General features: G+C 44.9%; 1 protein-coding gene across 1 annotated transcript in view; it reads left to right on the plus strand.

The window, feature by feature from the left end:
• Positions 1-19,967, plus strand: part of LOC115093320 — a 211,272-nt gene that overhangs the window by 12,367 nt on the left and 178,938 nt on the right. Inside the window, exon 2 of the mRNA XM_029604958.1 lies at positions 13,037-13,096. The gene's annotated coding sequence lies outside the window, so the exon portion shown is untranslated. The remainder of the gene's footprint in view (positions 1-13,036; positions 13,097-19,967) is intronic.

A 19,967-nucleotide genomic window follows, 5' to 3' on the forward strand; every position in this document is an offset into this window, starting at 1 on the left:
GAAACAAAACAGAAAATTAGACAAAATTTCCTATTTCATTTCATTTTGTCATCAAAGATAACACAGGAAAGGAGAAAAGGGTTTCTTTCAATGAGGCAGGAAACAATTTCCTTAGATGCATCATTCCTTTTAAGATATCCTTGTAAATATATTGTTAAAAAGGTAATGATTGTTTCATTTTCTTTATCCAAGAACAGTTAAGAGTCTTTTTAGACTCTAGGACCCAGTTATAGTGGCTTATTGTCTTAATGTGTCTAGTAATTTAGTAGAGTGTAGCTCCTAGTAGGTAAAGGCCATTCAATTATTGTTTCTTTTTCAATTCTCTCCTCAGAGTATATGTCCTCCTTTGTTGTATTATTAATCGTGTATTGCACCAATGTATTATTTCCTTTTTATATTCCTGTCTGGCTTTTATTACTTTTCTTTTACCAATTGGCCTATTCAGTATTTCATTTTTTGTTTGATGTGATATTTGTTTACACTGAAAATTCATAAATAAAAATTTTTTAAAAAAGTGTAACAATTGAAAATCTGATGAAATTTTGTTGGTTTTCACGTTTTATTTTGAAATCAAAACTGATTCATTTGACCAAGGCCAGGGCCTCACCTATGGAATAGGCTGAGACCCAAAGCAAGGGCCTTGGCCTAGATCAGAGCATGACTTCGGGGCCTGGGCCTATGCATAGGCCCAAGGCTGGGGCCTCACCTATGGAATAGGCTGAGACCCAAAGCAAGGGCCTTGGCCTAGATCAGAGCATGACTTCGGGGCCTGGGCCTATGCATAGGCCCAAGGCTGGGGCCTCACCTAGGCATAGGCAAAAGCATAACAAATGAACCGTGGCTTAGACCTGAGTGTGACACCAGGGTTTCAGTCAAGGCCTAGGCCTAATGCCAGGGCCTTGACCAAGACCCCACACATGTAAAAATCTTGCCTGGTCCAAGGATCCAGCATTGCAGCCTGAGCCCAGGCCTGATGCTGCGAACCACTCCGGAGGCTGGGTCCCAACACCAGGGAACTCCTTCGACTTCTTTCTTTGGTGCTGAAAGCCAAAGGTCTCTTTCCACTAGGGTCGCGCCAAAGTTAATTAATTCTGGTGCATTCAACCTCAGCGGTCAGCGCCATGTTGATATATGGCAATTCTGTACAATGCCATACATCAAAATGGCACCTACGATAATGCCATACAATAACATACATCAACATGGCACTGTCTGCTGAGGTTGAATGCAGCGGAGTTAATTAACCCTGGCACGACCCCAGTGGATGGCATCATTTGGCTTTCAAGCACCTAAGAGAGGAGCTCCAAGGCCTGAGCTCCGAGGCCTGGGTCTGACCTTGGGCCAAAGCCCAGGCAATGGGAGCTGGCCTCCAGGCCAAGGAGCCAGAGTCGGGCCGGGGTCCGGGCCAAGGCTCTGGCGTCAGGACCCAGTCTCTGGACTGGGTCATGGCAGGCTTTGTCCTAGGCCAAGGCCCAGGTGTTGGGAACTGGCCTTAAAACCTGGACTTTACATAGGGCATAGACCAAGGTCATGGTGTCCTACTGCAGCCTAGGCCTAACCAAGGCCGAGGCTTCAGCCTGGGCCTAGGTGTCGGGCCCATCCCAATGCTTAGGCCCAGGCTGAGGCTTTGGCCTTACAGAGGATGAGGCCACGATAGATCTGTGAGATCTTGGCCTATTCCATAAGCAAGGCCCGGTCTTCAGCATCAGATCCCCCCTTGGACTGGTAAGTGGGGGCTGGGGAGGATCCTGGCCCTGGCATTTTTAAGGTTGGGAGAGGTGGGTGGGGTGCTAGGGAGGCCTCAGAAAGCCCCGTTTCTTTCTTTCTTTTTTTTTTCATTTTTAAGGGGGGTTTTTTTTTGTTTAAATGTTTAACTAAATAAAGTAAATAAACATTTGACAAATTGAAATTTGTCGAAAATTAAACTACCGAAAACAAAATGAACATTTTTCTACTTCCCACCCCTACTTAATAACTGTGATGGATTAGCAGTTCGACTCAGGAATTTAGCTCTGTCTCACTTAGTGCACTTGCTCTCAGCCCCAGTAGTGAGCATGTAAAATATCTGACCCTTGCTGAAGCCTTTGATACTTTTTGGCTTGTGGGAAAAGTTGATTATAACATCCATGTTGACGATCCGTCATCAGGTCTGGCACTTGAGGTTGTAGATTCTATGTCTACATTGGCCTTATTTCAATGCATTGAAGCTCCTACTCATGAAGCGAGACAGTCAAATACTAGATTTATTGTTTGTTGCAGAAACCCTCTATGATTATAATGTTATCAATAAGCTTACCCTGGAACAACTAGGTTAGTCAGATAACTCAATGATGCAGTTTAAGTTTTCTCTAATCTCCTTGCCTGCTGCCCCTCTGTTGGGTTGTGGGTCTGGGAAGTCATTTTGACAGATATAGCTCTGCTTGATTTCCATGGGAAAAAATTCAGGATAATCTGAATGTAATCAATATTTCAACCCTCACTTTCAGCAGCCTTACTACAGTGTTTGGCTATTCTTGTACCCCTGTAACACTCTACACATCAACAGCTTTCCTCATAAGTGCCATGGTATTCATAGAAATTAATAGAAAGATATATCATAGAGAATGCCTCTGACATAAGTTGCCATGTGCTCTTATCAGATCTTGTTTTATACTGCTAAGAAATCCTTGTTTTGTGCATGGCTACAGGGATCCCTAATCAGGCATAAGTTATTTGAGATTCTTACATATTTAGCAGAACTAAGCACTAGTTTGTAGCCTATAATAATTGCAGATTTCTTTATTGACAAGGTTGTAGGCTTGCATGCTAAGATAAAGTCGGAGCGTAATGAAGTTCCAGCCTTCGAGGCATCCTCATTTCCTGAAAAATAGTGTGAATTTTATGAAATCACTTCAGATTACATATCCAGCCTCCTAGTTCAGTTAGAAACTAGCTCATGCTCACATGACACATTTTGGATTATTAGTAGTTTAAAGCACATATTTTCTGAGATCTTAGCAAAGCTTGCTAACATCTCATTTGTAGAAGGCACTTTCCCTGATATTTTTAAAGACAGCTTCAGGCCATTTTGTTATCCATGGACCCCTCTAATAATTGACCCATCTCTGATCTTCTCTTTGAGTTAGATATTGGAAATATTTGCACATGTACAACTCCAGGACTTTTTAGATAAAAAAACAATATTCTTGACACTTTTCACTGTGGCTTTCAGAGCAGTCAAAGCATGCAGTTTGTCTCATTACATGATGCTATATTAACTGACCTAGATAAAGGTAATGCTGTCCTTTTAGTTCTGTTACGACATATCTGCAGTATTCGGTATTCTCTGTTATGATGTCCTGTTAGACAAACTGCATAACATAAGGTTGGTTGCTCGGGTACTGCAATGATTTAAATCTTTTCTTTCAGGCAACCCTTAGGCACCTTCATTGCATCCCTCAAAAATAATTTATGCTGATGACATTTTTTGTACATGTCAGCTCAGATTTATCCAATACCTTGAACACACCATGAACACACTAAATGAGTGAGTTCACGTGATTAACATTTGGATGAAAAGTAATATGCTAGTTCTAAATGTCCAAAAAAATGACTTGTGCTGGATGAGACCATCTACTTCATGCCAGCTTCACTTAGATGTGGTATTAATCCTTTTTTCTAATGAAGTGAGGCATTTGGGTGTGCTGCATGATTCCTGACTGTCCATGTGCTCCCAATTAAAAATGGTGCCAAAAGCCACATTTTTAAACTAAGACTAATCCATTGTGTTACATATTTTGTTGTTAAAGATGATTTTGGACAATTGTCTAATTATTTGTGATTGGGTAATTGAATTATTGTGATATTCTATATGTTAATTTACCTAAACACTTGCTAAGTGGCATGCAGTTTCTATAAAAACCTGTGGCCTGCTGATTACATTGTGCCCCATAAGAGTTATATCTTCATTGGCTACCTATTACATATTGGATAAAGGACTCCCTGCCTCCTTATCTAACTTATAGGGTCATTTATCAAAATGCTTTAAGGTGTTTTCGCATATGTTGTTAAGGGCTTATCGCATGCAAAAACACCTTTAACGTATGGTGTGATGCAAATCTGAAAAAGAGGAGGCGTTAAGGTTGCATGGCTTTAGCTACACCTATTTCAGTAGTGTGAAGCTTGTGATAGTAGTTTTCAGGCTCCTGGAGCACCAGCCAAGAAAGAGAGTGAGAGAGAGAGATAGAGAGAGAGAGAGAACTGAGCCATAATGTACTAACCCTAGATAGGTATTTATATCTCTATGGGAGGCCCACCTAATAACTCAAGGTGAAGTTTAGGTATTAGTGTAGGGTTGGGGGCCATTTTGACATTCATATGAACAGAGCAGTGCTCTCTTGTGAAGATTTGATGACCCTCGGAGTGAGGAAACTCACTCAAAGATGATATTTGTGCAATGTTCTCTCAACCTAGCTTAAGAGAACATTGCACAAATATCATCTTTGAGTGAGTTTCCTCACTCTGAAGGTCATCAAATCTTCACAAGAGAGCACTGTTCTGTTCATATGTCTCACTTTGAATGTCAAAGTGGCCCCTAACCCCTACACTAATACATAAACCTCACCTCGAGTTACTAGGTGGGCTTCCCTTAGAAGTATAATTACCTATCTAGGGTTAGGGCATTATGGGTCTCTCTCTCTCTCTCTCTCTCTCTCTCACACAGTTATCACAATTTGCATAGATATTAGCACAAATTGAGATAAACTGCCTATTACCATAAAACACACCCCTTTTTTCTATCACAGGTGATATTTAGTGCATTTTGATAAATCTAGGCCTTAATTGGGAAATAGGCACCCTAGCGCAAGCTTACATCACTTGGACATTACCAACTGAAACTTACAAAATGAAAAAGGCCCAACTTTGAGAAATTTGGAATCATGTTTTCTGAGTAACTGGTCCATTACTGTGAAATTTACTGACATTAACTATACGAGAACTCACAGATCTTAAGTCTTTTAGAAAACAGATCAATGCCTTTTACTTTGCTCAGGCATTTACATCCCTAACAGGGTCATTCATCAAAGAGCATTAGACCATTATCATGGGCGTTAGGGCCCTAACGCCCATGATAATGTCTTAATGCATGCGTTTTTTATCACATCACGTGACGCGAATGTAAATTTTGGAAATTTATTCAAAGGGGGCAGTTTGGGTGTGAATTCCTAGTCCTCTCTCTCTCTCTCTCTCCCCCTATCCAGAAGCAGGCCAAAATAAGAAAATGAGTATCATGGGGTGTGATAAATTTAACGCTCATTGCGATAAAATACCTATGCGGTAATGAAATTTATAGCATTTTGATGAATCTAGGCCTCAGTTCCTAGAATGGCTCATTTTATTTTTAGTTTTTACTATCTTAATTTTAGGATTAATTTATTCACTCAGCTGACTAATGTTCATGTCTTTCTGTTCATGTATGTGTGAGAAGTACTCTATGCAATAATTGTTATATATTTTACAATATAATCCGCTTAGAACAATTTTCAATGTATAATGTGGGCTATAAGAATTTTTAGATAAATATTTATCTATGTTTACATACTGCATAATCAGTTAAATAACAATAACAGTAGTTTATAAATAAATACTAATAATCATCAAAAATAAAACATAATAAAACTTTAAAAAATACAAAACTAAAACAAGCTAATTATACAAAAATAAAAATAACAAAAGAGTAATCACCCAGCTCCCGCTCATCTTTGCTTATGCCACATTAGGGAACAAATGTACCTCCCTTTTACTGACTCTGCATTGTTAAATCAAGAAGAACTAAGTGGCATAGAACCACTGAACCACCTTTATAAACTTTGGTTTCACTATTTTCATGTTGCAAGTATTAAAAATATTATAGTGTTACATACAATTCTGTCTAAATAATCTAAAATTCTTTTGGCATAAGATATATCTTATAAAGAGATATATGTAGCCTGTTTCCAGTACATAATGGTCATAGATCATTTCAAAGTCAACAAAATAAGCAGAGTGTCCAACATCCAATATATTTCATAATAGCTGAAAAAAAAATCATGATCTAAGAACATAAGAACATAAGAAATTGCCATGCTGGGTCAGACCAAGGGTCCATCAAGCCCAGCATACTGCTTCCAACAGAGGCCAAACCAGTCCACAAGAACCTGGCAATTACTAGGGATGTGAATCGTGTCCTCGATCGTCTTAACGATCGATTTCGGCTGGGAGGGGGAGGGAATCATATTGTTGCCGTTTGGGGGGGTAAAATATCGTGAAAAATCGTTAAAAATCGTGAAAAATCGAAAAATCGAAAAACCGGCACATTAAAACCCCCTAAAACCCACCCCCGACCCTTTAAATTAAATCCCCCACCCTCCCGAACCCCCCCCCCAAATAACTTAAATAACCTGCGGGTCCAGCGGCGGTCCGGAACGGCAGCGGTCCGGAACGGGCTCCTGCTCTGAATCTTGTCGTCTTCAGCCGGCGCCATTTTCCAAAATGGCGCCGAAAAATGGCGGCGGCCATAGACGAAAAAGATTGGACGGCAGGAGGTCCTTCCGGACCCCCGCTGGACTTTTGGCAAGTCTCGTGGGGGTCAGGAGGCCCCCCACAAGCTGGCCAAAAGTTCCTGGAGGTCCAGCGGGGGTCAGGGAGCGATTTCCCGCCGCGAATCGTTTTCGTACGGAAAATGGCACCGGCCATACGCATATGGCCGGCGCCATATGCGTATGGCCGGCCGGGTCAGGAGGCCCCCCCCCCGGCAGGAGATCGACTGCAGGAGGTCGTTCAGCGAGGCGCCGGAACCCTCGCTGAACGACCTCCTGCAGTCGATCTCCTGCCGGCGCCATTTTCCGTACGAAAACGATTCGCGGCGGGAAATCGCTCCCTGACCCCCGCTGGACCTCCAGGAACTTTTGGCCAGCTTGTGGGGGGCCTCCTGACCCCCACAAGACTTGCCAAAAGTCCAGCGGGGGTCCGGAAGGACCTCCTGCCGTCCAATCTTTTTCGTCTATGGCCGCCGCCATTTTTCGGCGCCATTTTGGAAAATGGCGCTGGCTGAAGACGACAAGATTCAGAGCAGGAGCCCGTTCCGGACCGCTGCCGTTCCGGACCGCCGCTGGACCCGCAGGTTATTTAAGTTATTTGGGGGGGGGTTCGGGAGGGTGGGGGTTTTAATTTAAAGGGTCGGGGGGGGGTTTTTAGGGGGTTTTAGTGTGCCGGCTCACGATTCTAACGATTTATAACGATAAATCGTTAGAATCTGTATTGTATTGTGTTCCATAACGGTTTAAGACGATATTAAAATTATCGGACGATAATTTTAATCGTCCTAAAACGATTCACATCCCTAGCAATTACCCAAACACTAAGAAGATCCCATGCCACTGATGCAATTAATAGCAGTGGCTATTCCCTAAGGGGTAGATTTTTAAAAACTGAGCGATCGCGTACTTTTGTTTGCGCAGGATTTTAGAGGATACGCGCATAGCCGCGCATATCCTCTAAAATCCTGGATCGGCGCGCGCAAGGCTGCCAATTTTGGGCAGCCGGCACGTGCCGAGCCGCACAGCCTGCCTCCGTTCCCTCCGAGGCCGCTCCGAAATCGGAGCGGCCTCGGAGGGAACTCTCTTTCGCCCTCCCCTCACCTTCCCCTCCCTTCCTCTCCCTAACCCCCCCCCCCCCCCCGGCCCTATCTAAACCCCCCCCCCTTACCTTTATCCATGGATTTACGCCTCCCGGAAGGAGACGTAAATCCACGCGTGCCAGCGGGCTGCTGGCGCGCCGAGACCCAACCCGGGGGCGGTTCCGGAGGGCACGGCCGCGCCCCGGAACGCCCCGGGTCGAAACCACGCCCCCGGGCCCGCCCCAGAAACCCCGCATCCCACCCCCAAAACGCCGCGTCGTTCGGCCCCGCCCCCGACACGCCCCCTTCTGAAAACCCCGGGACCTACGCGCGTCACGGGGCTCTGTGCTCGCCGGCGGCCTATGGAAAATAGGCGCGCCGGTGCGCAAGCCCCTGCTCACGTAAATCTGCCCGGATTTACGCGAGCAAGGCTTTTAAAATCCGCCCGTAAGTAAATTTGATTAATAGCCATTAATGGACCTCTCCTCCAAGAACATATCCAAACCTTTTTTGAACCCAGCTACACTAACTGCACTAACCACATCCTCTGGCAACAAATTCCAGAGCTTTGTTGTGCGTTGAGTGAAAAAGAATTTTCTCTGATTAGTCTTAAATGTGCTACTTGCTAACTTCATGAAATGCCCCCTAGTCCTTCTATTATTCAAAAGCGTAAATAACTGATTCACATCTACTCGTTCAAGACCTCTCATGATCTTAAAGACATCTATCATATCCCCCCTCAGCCGTCTCTTCTCCAAGCTGAACAGCCCTAACCTCTTCAGCCTTTCCTTATAGGAGAGCTGTTCCATCCCCTTTATCATTTTGGTTGCCCTTCTCTGTACCTTCTCCATCGCAACTATATCTTTTTTGAGATGCGGAGACTAGAATTGTACATAGTATTCCAGGTGCGGTCTCACCATGGAGCGATATAGAGGCATTATGACATTTTCCGTTTTATTAACCATTCCCTTCCTAATAATGCCTAACATTCTGTTTACTCTTTTGACTGCTGCAGCACACTGAGCCAACAATTTTAAAGTATTATCCATTATGATGCCTAGATCTTTTTCCTGTAAACTACATGTACAGGAAGATCCCCTGATTTAGAACACAACCTGATTTAATAATTTTTTGGTTCAGCTGATACATTTCTATGTTTTCAGCATCCCTTAAAACTATGGGCTGGAAAAATGTTTGAGACCTAGAAAAAATCTTTAGTAGTTCCTTACAGCCTAGATATAAATTATACTGTCATATTGCTTGTTAATTTGATTTGCATACGCTGCCTATTAATCTTTACTGGATAACACTTATTTTTAGTTCAAATACCTATTAAAAATATTTGCTAGGGACTAACCATACCTTACCTTATCTTTAGGATTTTAATTAATCAGAAAGAATGGCTTTAATTCAATGCAACAATTGTGGTTCTTATGCCCCAAGGCCTATCATTTGGAGAACCCTATCTTTCTTTTGATTTTCTGCCTTTCTCTCTCCCTCCCTCCCTCCATCTTCTCTTTTCTCCTTCTCACAACTCTGTCTCTAGAGGTTTTGTCCCCTTTTCACTCACATCTAGAAAGGCTTTTCCCCCTTATCGTCATCTTCCTCCTGTTACGCATGCCGTCCATGGCAGACCCGCAGCACGGCCTCCTCACCTCTCTTCAGTAACTCCAGTGCCTGATCCCCAGTCTCTGGCAGTGGTAAGTAGGGATGTGAATCGTTTTTGAACGATTAAAATTATCGTCAGATAATTTTAAAATCGTCCAAAATCGTTAGAGTGCACGATACAATACAAATGCCCACGATTTATCGTCAGGGGCATTTGTATTGTATCGTTAAACAGGGGGCGGGAAAACCGGCACACCAAAAAAACCCTAACACCCACCCCGAACCTTTAAAACAAACCCCCACCCTCCTGAACCCCCCAAAAATATTTTAAATGACCTGGGGTCCCGGCGCGATGATCCCGGCGCGATGTCCCGCTCTCTGGCCATGACTGCTGTGAAGAGAAATGGCGCCGTGGCCCTTTGCCCTTATCATGTGAGAGGGCAAAGGTAGCGCCGGCGCCATTTTGATTCCTAGCTCCCGACGTCACGCGTCCAGGAGATCGCTCCTGGACGCCCGCTGGACCCCCAGGGACTTTTGGCCAGATTGGGGGGGCCTCCTGACCCCCACAAGACTTGCCAAAAGTCCAGCGGGGGTCCGGGAATGACCTCTTGCATGCACGCCATATTGCAAAATAGCGCCAGCCGGCGCTATTTTGCAATATGGCTCGAGTGGCTCGAGTGCAAGAGGTCGTTCCCGGACCCCCGCTGGACTTTTGGCAAGTCTTGTGGGGGTCAGGAGGCCCCCCCAAGCTGGCCAAAAGTCCCTGGGGGTCCAGCAGGGGTCCGGGAGCGATCTCCTGGACGTGTGACGTCGGGAGCTAGGAATTAAAATGGCGCCGGCGCTACCTTTGCCCTGTCACATGATAAGGGCAAAGGGCCACCGGCGCCATTTCTCTTCACAGCAGTCGTGGCCAGAGAGCGGGACATCGCGCCGGGATCATCGCGCCGGGACCCCAGGTCATTTAAAACATTTTGGGGGGGTTCGGGAGGGTGGGGGTTTGTTTTAAAGGTTCAGGGTAGGTGTTAGGGGTTTTTTTTGTTGTGGCCAGAGAGTGGGACATCGCGCCGGGATCGCGCCGGGACCCTCCCACTGGACCCCAGGTCATTTAAAACATTTTGGGGGGTTCGGGGGGGTGGGGGTTTGTTTTAAAGGTTCAGGTGAGTGTTAGGGTTTTTTTGGTGTGGCCAGAGAGTGGGACATCGCGCCAGGATCGCTCCGGGACCCTCCCACTGGACCCCAGGTCATTTAAAACATTTTGGGGGGGTTCGGGAGAGTGGGGGTTTGTTTTAAAGGTTCGGGGTGGGTATTAGGGTTTTTTTGGTGTGCCGGTTTTCCCGCCCTCCCCCGATTTACGATTTTTAACGATTTCAAAACAAAACAAAACACGACGATCCGATTTCCCTCCCCCCCCCCCAGCCAAAATCGATCGTTAAGACGATAGATCACACGATTCACACCTCTAGTGGTAAGCTGCTAGTTCCGTCCTCAGGCCACCCCTGGTGCCTCCAGCTCAGCTACAGACCCTGTCAGACCCTTGTGTCTCCAGTCCAGCTACCACTTCCACTGCTCCACGTTGAGCCTCTCCGCATGGCCCGCGAAGAGATGCTGCTACTCGGTGCCACGCCCCTCCCTAGGCGCACACATCACTAAAGCTTAAGTAGGGCCCACGGCGGGAACCGAGCCACGGCCCCGGATGATGATGTCAGCGGAACACTGGTATATAAGCCCAGACTTCGCTCCCAAGCTTTGCCTTTGCAACAGGTCTCCTCGCTGGTCGAGTACTCATTGCCTCCTGAGAGATTCATCTCGTTCCTGTGTTCCTGCTCCTCGTTGACTCCTGTTCCTGATTTCCTTGTTCTTGCGTTCCTGCTCTTCAACCCTTCCTCAGATTGCCTACACGGACTTTGACTCTGCTTTGCCTAAACACGCCGTTGACTCTCTCCAAGCCCGGACCTCTGCTTCGCCTGACCACGCCATTGACTCTCTCCAAGCCCGAACCTCTGCTTCACCTGAACATGCCGTTGCCTCTCTCCAGACCCAGACCTCTGCATTACCTGACTACTCCGTTGTCTCTCTCCAGACCCAGACCTCTGTATTGCCTGACTATGTTTGACTATCTCCATGATCAGACCTCATCCTTGCTTGCCACTACTTCCAGATTGCCGCCAGTCCTGACTCAAGCTTTCTCTACGATGCCTCTTCAGCCTACGTCCTGGACTTGGCCTATTCAGGCTTCGGCCTTCTCTTGCTCGGGCGCCCCCTGTCTGATTTTGTTCCTTTGGCGCCCGAGACTCCGGGACACTACCTCATCTAGTACAAGACTGTACCATCTCTCTACTGCTATCTCTGGGCTGACCTCGATCCCTCCATCGATGATGACATATGGAGGCCCACCTAAGTCCAGCTGGCCCCAACACACAAAGGCTCAACCCATAGGGATCGAGGGCTGGTATTGGTGAAGCGCCAGCTGGCCTCCATCCATCAGCCCACTTCGTCTGCCGACAGTGGGGACCTGTAGGTCCCTATCTATGGGTTGCGTCAACCCCACCTCATCCCAAGGGTCCACCTCCAGTGCAAAACCTCCCTCTAAAAACTCTTCCACTTTTCTAACCTTCCTCTTTATGCATTTCCCCTCAACCTCACTCCTTCCAACCCTTGGCTCTTCTGCTTCTTATTCTCCTCCATCCAGATGCTTTCTCCCCTTCTTGCCTCTCCGTATGTTCTTCCCCACCTTTATGCTCATCCCCACCTTTTCACTCTACTCATCTCTCTTCTCACACCCCCTTCCAAAGCTCTTCCACCTCCCACTCTCAGCACTGAGGCTGACCATGGCAGACCCACAGCTACTTGCTCTCTGGATCCTCCTCATTGCCCTGCCCATTGCATGCCAGCAGCAGGAAAATCATTTGAGCAATCGACTCCTGCTGCTGCAGGGTCAGTTTCATGGTAGAAGCCACAAGATTGCACTGTTCCTATTGTGAGACAGACCCCGTGGCAGCAGGAGATGGTGTTTACTCAAACATTGCTCCTGCTACTGGCTTATGTGAGAGGGAAGGAGAATTGGCAAGTCACTATATTGCATGACATCAGATTGGGCAGAGATTGTGGCTACCCCAGGCCTAATCCGATGTCTGAAACTAGCAAGCCTCCTTTTGGAGGTTGTACTTACCATCCTGTTACCTCATAGCAATGCCTAATGGTCTGTTCAACAGGACAGATATTTAGCCTAATAAGGTTCACCTATTAAAGTCTCCAGTGTATGGAAGGGTAAAGAAAAACAAAGGCAATGCCATTTAGCATTCTTGGATATCTTCCATAGATCATATAAGAGCAGTTGTACTCAGACAATGAATAATCATATTCATTCTCATCCTCATAAAAAATTTATTTCACGGAGTAAGTCCAGCAGGGTTGGAGGCTCCATCAAACCCCCAGAAGAGAAAGATTAATGAGAAAACCTTCATCACAAATGGCTGGATAATTCTGAGGCCTTCAAGCAGAAGAACCAGGAAAACTCCTGATTAATTCAATCAAAAATGTATGAGTATGGCCAATGAATGAATAGGTTCCTGAGGAAAACATTGATTGGTTAAAATGTGAATTATAGATATCTCTATGTTTCGTAATGATTAGAATGGAAAATTGGTTTAGTAAAGCTACCTAAATTAGTTTTTCTCCTGCTTTGCTGACTCAGGTGTCAAATATATTTTAAATTATTTTGTTTCACCACATTTTGGTGAATGTACTCACAGATCATTAATGCAAGTGATTTTCCTTTGTTTGGAAATGCAGCGCAACGAAAAGAACAACATGATGTGCAGCAAAGTCGTTTTCCACCATTTACTGAAGAAGGTGAGATAATTCAGGGCTGATGGTTCAAAAAGTAAAATGTCCCCCTACAAAATCTTGGGGAGTGCATGGCCAAATCTTTGGGTTTGTCATTATTTTGTTTATTATGCCATTTCTGTCATTTTCTTTGTTATCATTTCCCATGCTATAGCTTTTTTAAGTCACTTATATCATTTCTATTGTGGGAGTGGGAGGGAACTAAGATAAATGGCAAATGGAGCTTGCTGAAAGGAGAGAGACATTACTAATGTTGTGGAAGGACTATCGGAAAAGGTTGAGGAATAGTCTACAGTCTGGAAGCTATGATTTAATGCTGAAAAAATGCAATCATGCATTTGGGCTGCAAAATCCCAAGGGAACAGTACAGCCTAGGGGCTGAATATTCTTCTATGCACTAAATAAGAGCAGGACTAGACAGTGACTATCAAAAGATCACCTTCTAGTGGCCAAGCAAGTGGATAAAATGATGGAAAATGCCAGAAAGATGCTTGGGTGGATAGGTAGAAGAATGGTTAGCAGAAAAATGAGGCGATATTGCCCCTGTATAAGTCTTTGGTGAAACCTCATTTGGAGTACTGTGTACAATTCTGGAGACTGCACCTTCAAAAGGATAGAAACAGGTTGGAGTTAGGCCAGAGAGTGGCTACCAAAATGATTAGCAGTCTTCATTGCAAAGCATATGGGGACAGAATTGAAGATCTAAACATGTATACCCTACAGGAAAGAAAGATGATATTGAGGAGATACATTCAGACATTTAAATACCTCAGAGTTATCAATTCACAGAAAGCGAGTCTCTTTCAATGGAAAGGAGACTCTGAAATGAGGGCTCATGGGATGAACATAAAAGAGGGAAGACTGAGGAGCAGGGGCGGATTGCAGGAAAATATCAACTTGGGGGATTTTTTCGAAACCGGCCCACAGGGTATCTGATTCCCTTGTGCACTTTCTCTGCAGCACATGTGTCAACAGCTCACTAAAGCACGCCACATCGACTCTGGAACCTGGCAGAATTAAGCCTAAATATCTCCAAAATAAATGTTACATTTTTCCCTAAATAACAAAGAAATAGAGTATACTCTAGACTAGCAGTAAGTAAACAAAGCTGTAAACCCGTTAACATACATAGATGCATATCCTGGGTCTGGCCAACCAAGCAGCTCTTGAACTAGTGAAAGTAAGGAGACAACTGCACCGCCAGCCAATGTCAGACACACACACATGCTCAGTCACACAAGCAGATTTATAGATTGCAGAAATTGTATTGGCACATTGATACACACTCTCTTTCTCAAACACTTTCTCATGGACACACAGATAAACCCACACACTAAGAGCGAGAGTGTGTGTGTGTGTGTGTGTCAGAGAGAGAGAGACACACACACGCACTCTCTCTCTGACACAAAGTATATGCATAGATATGTGTCCTCTCTGTGTGACACAGACACACACACACTCTCCAACGTGCTACTGTTGTGCTGCTACTTATGTGCTCATACAGTACGTGCCCCCACCTCAGCACTACCACATCACGGTGCAGTTCTTGCTTGCTGCCAGCCCTTCCTCATTCTGCAGCAGCTTCCTCCGTTTCCAATCCCACCCTGAGACTTGCTGGTTCCACAGCTCAATCCAGTCACCTCAGATAGAAGCCTCCTCAACACTGCACGGGTACTTCCTCCTGGCTCACTCTCTCCCTTCCTGTGCCTGCAGCTTGCCTCCACTTCTCTGCCACCCTCCCATCGCTCCAGTGCATTCCCATTGTGTGCAGGCTACACAGTCCGCTGCTTTCATGGTTCCCCAGGCTTTACTCTGCCTACTTTCTCCATGAGAAAGGGAACCAGAAGTGATTCATACTTTTCCCTTGGGCTTATAAAAAGAAAAACGTAAGCCCTGGCCAAGACGAAGGAGAGCCATTAACCCAGCTCCAGATGGGAATCCGGCTTTCTCTTGTGAAACCAGTTCAGCCAGGGCTGGAGCAAGGGTAATTTATAATAACAGATTTTACATGAACAAGAACATTCAAAGTGCAGTCTTTTAAGGTAAAAATATAGGGGTAGATTTTAAAAAACTGCACCCGCGCGTACTTTTGTTCGCGCGACTGGCGCAAACAAAAGTACACCGGATTTTAATAGATACACGCATAGCCGTGCGTATCTTTTAAAATCCGGGGTCGGCGCGCGCAAGGCTGCGCAAAATCGGCAGCCTGCACGCGCCGAGCCGCGCAGCCTGCCTCCGTTCCCTCTGAGGCCGCTCCAAAATCGGAGCGGCCTCGGAGGGATCTTTCCTTCCACCCCCCGCACCTTCCCCTCCCCTCCCCTCCCCTCCCTTCCCCTACCTAACCCACCCTCCCAGCCCTATCTAACCCCCCTCCCCTACCTTTGTTGGCAAAGTTATGCCTGCCTGAGGCAGACGTAACTTGCGCGCGCCGGGCCGGCTGCCGGCACGCGATTCCCCGGCCCGGGAGCAGTTTCGGAGGCCTCGGCCACGCCCCCGAAACACCCCCAAGCTGGAACCACACCCTCAGCCCCACCCCGGATGACGTGCCGCCGCGACACGCCCTCCCAACACGCCCCCCCCCCCCAGGAAAGCTCCGGGACTTACCCGCATCCCGGGACTTGCACGCTCCGCCGAGCCTATTCAACATAGGCTCGGCGCGCGCAGGGGGAGCTTGAGGCAGGTTTTCGGGGGGTACGCGCGTATCTTACACGCGTACCCCTTTGAAAATCTGCCCCATAATGTACAACATGTATATTATTTATATGCACTACTATGGTACAAGCCAGAAAACTCTGCAAAAAAGCCACCTGTAGTCATAGGGAATTATAACTTATTGTAAAGGGTGTTAGGCATGGGCTCGGCCTTCAGAAAGCTCTAAGTCAACGGAATTGCAATATAGTAACGCTCCCATATGAAAACAGCATTAACTGCCAGTACTCAAACAGTAATAACCCGACCTATGAAAAGGCAACACTGCAAATATTACATCAGACCTTAAACACCAATGCACCTGCCAATAGGAAAACAGAACAAGCCAAGCTGTTATAGATCCCTGCACAAAAACTACACACCATAGTACCCTTTAAGCTGAGCACGTCAGTGATTGCTCATACATTTTAGTGCATTGCTCACAGGTTTTACATGATCGCTCGCATACATTTTTCTTTGTGCTATACACAGAAATAGAACACTAATGCTGGCGCTCAAAAATTGTTGGTTTAAAAAATTGTTGCTCGCACGAAAAAAAAAATTGGTGCACACCTAGTCACTCCTTGGAGGAAGCCTTACTAGCAAGATACCTCATCTCGGTCACACATGCAGAACACAGACAGACCCTCACCAAATATAAAATGAAGAGATAATAAAGTATAAATAGAAACATGCAGACAAAAACTGAACTTGAAACCACAACAAGCCAGACCTTATGGAATGGAAAAACAAATATCATTCCTCACTAAACATCAAACAATAACATCAAGAAATATAAAGCATCAATCATAATAGTAAAACCAAACATAAAAAGAATAAATATTTCAAAACAGCTGATGAAAAGAATGTCCAATGATTACGAACATATAACATTTCATTTTAATTTCCCAAACATCAGTAAAATATTTCAATCTAGCAGACACAGCAAATATCCAATAATTAAAATTAAAACTAAAATAAATTCCCTCCTCTCCGAACCTGGGAACTTTAGATCCCAATCACCTTGAGATTGTCATGGATTAGTAAGGAGTGGGAGATATGCACAAACTTTCTTCTCTGTCTAACAGACATGTTCATTCTCACACAAATTCTCTCTCACACACATGTTCACTAGATCACTTACTCTCTCTCTCATACATGCTCACTGACTCACTCGTGCTCTCTCACATACATGCTTACACACATGTTCACTGACTCGTTCTTGCTCACACACATGCTCACTGGCTCAAGGCTCTCTTTTACACTCACATACAAGCATACAGGATTAAATAGTCCTCTTGCTCAAACATATGCTCATTGGTTCTCTCTTGCTCACAAACATATGCTCTGGTAACCACAACCAGCCCGAGTGTATTATACAGTGGAACAATGGAAAAACAGAAACAATCACTCCTCACAAAACATCACGCAATAAAATTAATAGATATAAGACATCATTCATAATATTAAAACCATGAAAATAATAAATATGTCAAAACAGACAACAAACATAGGGGGCCTGATAGTCAAACTGCGTTCAGTGCTACTTAGCCAGATAAGGCCTTTTGTGGTTAAGTAGCAGCCGCTGAATATGCGCTTATAATTAGTGGCTGCTGCTTAGCTACATAAGTCCTTTATATATCAAAACTAAGAATGCAACTCCAATCATCTATAACTTTTCTACATTTCTTATTATGTTATCAAATTACCATAAAACTTCCTTTTGTATTAAATCAACTTATTTATACTCACACACTACATTCATACCTCACACATCTACACTCATCATAAAAACTTTAAATATTCTATACATTGTTAGCAATGCAAGTACAATATTAAATGGAGCACTATAGCTATCACAATATGATGATTATGGTCAGGGGCCACTTAAGGCATTCTGCTGCCTGAGGCGAGGGAGAGATAGTGCCCCCCTCCCTCACTCTGCCCGTGCCTGAAAGGCAAAGCACAGGTCAAATCATCGAGAGGGTCAAGGAGGGGAGAGAGTCCCCTTGGAGTCTGGCCCTTCCGGTGACTGGAAATGCTACAGAAGGGGGAAGGGAAGGGTCAGAATTCCCAATGAAGTGGCAGGCAGTGCATCCCTGATGATATTTCTTGGAAGCTGGCAACCCTGCTGCACTCCCAGAAACACTACAACCTGCCTCCCACATTTCCGCAGCATTTGCCCCCTGGAGAAGTGGGAAATGGGTGAATAGTGCGTGTGTGTGTGGGGGGGGGGGAGGGGTCAGTGTGTGGTACACTCTCTCCAGGTCGGTGCAAGGATACAGGCGCACTAGGCGAACTTTACACACTAACCCTCACCACATACAATTAAAAACTGTGCATTTATAATAACAGATTGTACAGGGAAAAAGATATTCATAGCCTTCAGAGGTAAAAATATCACAGCAACATGTATATTAATGGTGCCAACCAGAAAACCCTGCACAAAAGACATTTGGTATTAGTCCTATTATAAAATACTTTTGATGTGGGCTTAGCCCTCAGAAAGCCATGAGTTATCTGAATAACAATGATATTATGATATATTTTATGTTTACATTGTAATCTGCTTAGTACAATATGTTTGCTATAAGCAACCTAGAAATATTTTAAATAAATAAATACACCTCCCATACCAAAACAGCACTGAATGCTAGCACTCAAGCAGTAACAACCCTACCTTTGAAAAAAACAACACTACAAATATGACGCCAGGTTCTAAAACACCAATACACCTCTTATTAGGAAAACAAAATAAGTCAGGCTGCTGTATCCCTACACAGAAACTACATGCCAGCAGAATACGTCCCTTTGATCACACATATAGAACACAGACTGATCAACACCAAATATAGAATAAAATATAAGCAGAAATGTGCAGACAAAAACTAAACTGGAAACTGCATGAAGCCAGACCTGTATGCAGTGCAACAATGGAAAAATAGAAACACCATCACTCCTCATAAAACAATAATAAATCAAGAAATATAACATTAATCATAATAGTAAAACAATACTAATAGAATAAATATTTCAAAATGGCTGATGAACAGGACATCAAAAAATTTTTTAAATGTTCTCAAAAAAACAAAATATTTCTAAATAAGAGACATCAAATAACATTCATCAGTTAAACCTAATAAGAATTTTAAAAATGTCTCCACTTTCCATACCTGATATCTTTTGATTTCCAGTCACACTAAAATTGTTATGGTTTTTGGAGGGGGAGGTGCACAAACTTTATCCTCTCTCACACACACATACTGCATGTCCATTCTCTTTCACACATACACTATCACACATACATACATACTCTTATACACACACACAACTTCCCTCCCTCACAGACACTGACACACTCTCAGGCTGTAAGACCCTCTCTCTCCCCCCACCCTCCTCCCACACAAGCTCTTACTCCCCCAGATTCTCTCAAACACACACATGCTCTCACTCTCACTGGCTCCCTCAGATACACACACACACCCCCAGGCAAGTTCCCATTCATTCTCACACTGCTGCTCCCACCCCCAGGCATGCATACATTCATTCTCATACACACACACACATAGACCTCAGGCAGGCACCAATTCATTCTCACTCACACACATACATGCACTTTATCACATACACACACACTTCTCTCCCTCTATCGTACACATGCACACTCACTTCTCTTCCTTTTCCACACACATACATGCATTCACACACATGCACTCACTGCTCTCCCTCCATCATATGCATACATGCACTCTCACACACACACACATGCACATTCACTTCTCTTCTTCTTCCACACACAAACATGCATTCTCACACACATGCACTCACTGCTCTCCCTTTTTCACACACACACTTCTCTCCCTCTATCATATGCATGCATGCACTCTCACACACACACATGCACATTCACTTCTCTTCTTCTTCCACACACAAACATGCACTCACTCCTCTTTCACACACAGTCCTCACCCCAAACCTACCAATGACATCAGCCTCCTCTTCCAGAGTTGACAGATCTCCTTCAAGCAACTTCCCTTGCACGGGCCCAATATAGCTCCTCCTCTTTCCTACACGCCTCCTCCTTGCAGCTGCATGGGCAATGGATCTCTTCCTTTTTCAGGGGCAGGGGGAGAGAAATGCTCCTTGTTCTTCTGCATGTGTTGACTCGCAGCCCGTCTTCTTTCCGGCG

This window comes from Rhinatrema bivittatum, chromosome 6 (genome assembly GCF_901001135.1).
Source record: "Rhinatrema bivittatum chromosome 6, aRhiBiv1.1, whole genome shotgun sequence".
Classification (NCBI taxonomy): Eukaryota; Metazoa; Chordata; class Amphibia; order Gymnophiona; family Rhinatrematidae; genus Rhinatrema; species Rhinatrema bivittatum.